This window comes from Alligator mississippiensis, unplaced genomic scaffold, assembly GCF_030867095.1.
Source record: "Alligator mississippiensis isolate rAllMis1 unplaced genomic scaffold, rAllMis1 scaffold_48, whole genome shotgun sequence".
In the NCBI taxonomy this organism is placed as follows: Eukaryota; Metazoa; Chordata; order Crocodylia; family Alligatoridae; genus Alligator; species Alligator mississippiensis.
Window position 1 is genome coordinate 95,775 of NW_026775349.1, and position 4,226 is coordinate 100,000.

Here is a 4,226-nt window from a genome sequence, read left to right on the forward strand (position 1 = left end):
TCTCCCCGGTGCCCTGCCCGGAGGCCGGGCAGGTCCGGGGGCCTTCGGCGCGGGCGGCGGGATGCTCCCGCGGGGGAGACGAGCCGTGCTGGGCCCCGGGAGGGAGGCCCGGGGTCGACCTGGCGCCGGGGCTCCGGCCCTGGAAGTCCCGATGAGGTTTTTCAAACGGGCCGTGCCCGGGCCTTCGCTCCAGGAGGGCGGACACTTTCGGCGGTTGCCCCCGGTGGCTGGGCCGGGTGCCGCATCTACAATATTGCCAGGAAAGGTCCGCGGAGATTTTCGGGGACACGCTTTTCGGGACCCTAGTTGCCCATCTTGGGTTCCAGGAGGTCGGGCAGGGGTACCTCCGGGACCGGACCGTGCTGCAGGAGGGGGTCAACCCCGGGTTTGGCTCCATGTCGACTGGAGCTCCGGCCCAGGGGCGGGCCGGGCGAGAGTTCCAGGAACCCGGCCGCGATTCCGGCTTCTCCCCGGTGCCCTGCCCGGAGGCCGGGCAGGTCCGGGGGCCTTCGGCGCGGGCGGCGGGCTGCTCCCGCGGGGGAGACGAGCCTCTCTGGGGCCCGGGAGGTTGGCCCTGGGTCGACCTGGCGCCGGGGCTCGGGCTCCGGAAGTCCGTATGAGGTTTTTCAAACGGGCCGTGCCCGGGCCTTCGCTCCAGGAGGGCGGACACTTTCGGCGGTTCGTCCCGGTGGCTGGGCCGGGTGCCGCATCTACAATATTGCCGAGAAAGGTCCGCGGAGATTTTCGGGGACACGGTTTCCGGGACCCTAGATGCCCATCTTGGGTTCCAGGAGCTCGGACGGAGGAACCTCCGGGGCCGGACCGTGCTGCAGGAGGGGTTCAACCGCGAGTTTGGCTCCATGTCGACTGGAGCTCCGGCCCAGGGGCGGGCCGAGCGGCTTGGCCGGGCGAGAGTTCCAGGAGCCCGGCCGCGATTCCGGCTTCTCCCCGGTGCCCTGCCCGGAGGCCGGGCGGGTCCGGGGGCCTTCGGCGCGGGCAGCGGGCTGCTCCCGCGGGGGAGACGAGCCGCCCTAACGCCCGGGAGGGAGGCCCGGGGTCGACCTGGCTCCCGAGCTCCGGCCCTGGAAGTCCGTATGAGGATTTTCAAACGGGCCGTGCCCGGGCCTTCGCTCCAGGAGGCCGGACACTTTCGGCGGTTGCTCCCGGCGGCTGGGCCGGGTGCCGCATCTACAATATTGCCGAGAAAGGTCCGCGGAGATTTTCGGGGACACGGGTTTCGGGACCCTAGATGCCCATCTTGGGTTCCAGGAGCTCGGACGGAGGAACCTCCGGGGCCGGACCGTGCTGCAGGAGAGGTTCAACCGCGAGTTTGGCTCCATGTCGACTGGAGCTCCGGCCCAGGGGCGGGCCGAGCGGCTTGGCCGGGCGAGAGTTCCAGGAGCCCGGCCGCGATTCCGGCTTCTCCCCGGTGCCCTGCCCGGAGGCCGGGCAGGTCCGGGGGCCTTCGGCGAGGGCGGCGGGCTGCTCCCGCGGGGGAGACGAGCCGTGCTGGGCCCCGGGAGGGAGGCCCGCGGTCGACCTGGCGCCGGGGCTCCGGCCCTGGAAGTCCGTATGAGGTTTTTCAAACGGGCCTTGCCCGGGCCTTCGCTCCAGGAGGCCGGACACTTTCGGCGGTTCGTCCCGGTGGCTGGGCCGGGTGCCGCATCTGCAATATTGCCAGGAAAGGTTCGCGGAGATTTTCGAGGACACGGGTTTCGGGACCCTAGATGCCCATCTTGGGTTCCAGGAGCTCGGACGGAGGAACCTCCGGGGCCGGACCGTGCTGCAGGCGAGGGTCAACCCCGAGTTTGGCTCCATGTCGACTGGCGCTCCGGCCCGGGGGGCGGGCCGGGCGGGCAGGCCGGGCGAGAGTTCCAGGAACCCGGCCGCGATTCCGGCTTCGACCCGGTCGACTGCACGGCGGGCGTGCAGGCCGGCGGCGACTCCCAGGGCCCCTTCCAGGCTGCGGGGCCCAGCGGTTGGAGCCCGGCTACCCCGGCGAGGGGCGGAAGAACCTGCACGGCGCGGCCGGAGAACCCGGCATGCATGCGCGGGGCAGGCCGGGCAGGAGTTCCAGGAGCCCGGCCACGATTCCTACTTCTCCCCGGTGCCCTGCCCGGAGGCCGGGCGGGCCCGGGGGCCTTCGGCGCGGGCGGCGGGCGGCTTCCGCGGCGGAGACGAGCCTCTCTGGGGCCCGGGAGGTCGGCCCTGGGTCGACCTGGCGCCGGGGCTCGGGCTCCGGAAGTCCGTATGAGGTTTTTGAAACGGGCCTTGCCCGGGCCTTCGCTCCAGGAGGGCGGACACTTTCGGCGGTTGCCCCCGGTGGCTGGGCCGGGTGCCGCATCTACAATATTGCCAGGAAAGGTTCGCGGAGATTTTCGGGGACACGGATTTCGGGACCCTAGATGCCCATCTTGGGTTCCAGGAGGTCGGACGGAGGAACCTCCGGGGCCGGACCGTGCTGCAGGAGGGGGTCAAAACCGAGTTTGGCTCCAAGTCGACTGGAGCCCCGGCCCGGGGGGCGGGCCGGGCGGGCAGGCCGGGCGAGAGTTCCAGGAACCCGGCCGCGATTCCGGCTTCGACCCGGTCGACTGCACGGCGGGCGTGCAGGCCGGGGGGCGACTCGCAGGGGCCCTTCCAGGCTGCGGGGCCCAGCGGTTGGAGCCCCGGCTACCCCGGCGAGGGGCGGAAGAACCTGCACGGCGCGGCGGGAGAACCCGGCATGCTTCCGCGGGGCAGGCCGGGCAGGAGTTCCAGGAGCCCGGCCACGATTCCTACTTCTCCCCGGTGCCCTGCCCGGAGGCCGGGCGGGCCCGGGGGCCTTCGCCGCGGGCGGCGGGCGGCTTCCGCGCCGGAGACGAGCCTCTCTGGGGCCCGGGAGGTCGGCCCTGGGTCGACCTGGCGCCGGGGCTCGGGCTCCGGAAGTCCGTATGAGGTTTTTGAAACGGGCCTTGCCCGGGCCTTCGCTCCAGGAGGGCGGACACTTTCGGCGGTTGCCCCCGGTGGCTGGGCCGGGTGCCGCATCTACAATATTGCCAGGAAAGGTTCGCGGAGATTTTCGGGGACACGGATTTCGGGACCCTAGATGCCCATCTTGGGTTCCAGGAGGTCGGACGGAGGAACCTCCGGGGCCGGACCGTGCTGCAGGAGGGGGTCAAAACCGAGTTTGGCTCCATGTCGACTGGCGCCCCGGCCCGGGGGGCGGGCCGGGCGGGCAGGCCGGGCGAGAGTTCCAGGAACCCGGCCGCGATTCCGGCTTCGACCCGGTCGACTGCACGGCGGGCGTGCAGGCCGGGGGGCGACTCGCAGGGGCCCTTCCAGGCTGCGGGGCCCAGCGGTTGGAGCCCGGCTACCCCGGCGAGGGGCGGAAGAACCTGCACGGCGCGGCGGGAGAACCCGGCATGCTTCCGCGGGGCAGGCCGGGCAGGAGTTCCAGGAGCCCGGCCACGATTCCTACTTCTCCCCGGTGCCCTGCCCGGAGGCCGGGCGGGCCCGGGGGCCTTCGGCGCGGGCGGCGGGCGGCTTCCGCGGCGGAGACGAGCCTCTCTGGGGCCCGGGAGGTCGGCCCTGGGTCGACCTGGCGCCGGGGCTCGGGCTCCGGAAGTCCGTATGAGGTTTTTGAAACGGGCCTTGCCCGGGCCTTCGCTCCAGGAGGGCGGACACTTTCGGCGGTTGCCCCCGGTGGCTGGGCCGGGTGCCGCATCTACAATATTGCCAGGAAAGGTTCGCGGAGATTTTGGGGGACTCGGTTTTCAGGACCCTAAATGCCCATGTTCGGTTCCAGAAAGTCGGTCAGAGGAACCTCCGGGGCAAAAGAACCGTGCCGCGCTGCCTTGTCAACCGAGCGTGGAGGCAGCGTGCCCCGATCCGGCGGGCCTGGCCGTGCGAGAGTTCCAGGCTCTGGCCCGCGATTCCGGCTCCCGCCCCCCCCCCCGGTGATGGGCTCGGAGGTCGGGCAGGCAGCGGTGCTTGCTTCCCCAGGAGTGGCGGGGCTCTCCTGACGGGGAACCGGGAGGACCTGGTGTCCGCCGTGGGACTTGGAAAACTTCTGCTCGGTTGCGTTGGGAGCGGTTAACGTGGGAGCTCCGGCCGGGAGCGGCCCGGCGGGCCAGGCCGGGGGAGAGTTCCAGGAGACCGGCCACCGCTCCGGTTTCGCCCCGGTGACCTGCCGCCCTCCCTTACGGCGTTCAGGGCAAGCCGGGGGCGCTTCCTCGGGAGCGGCGGGC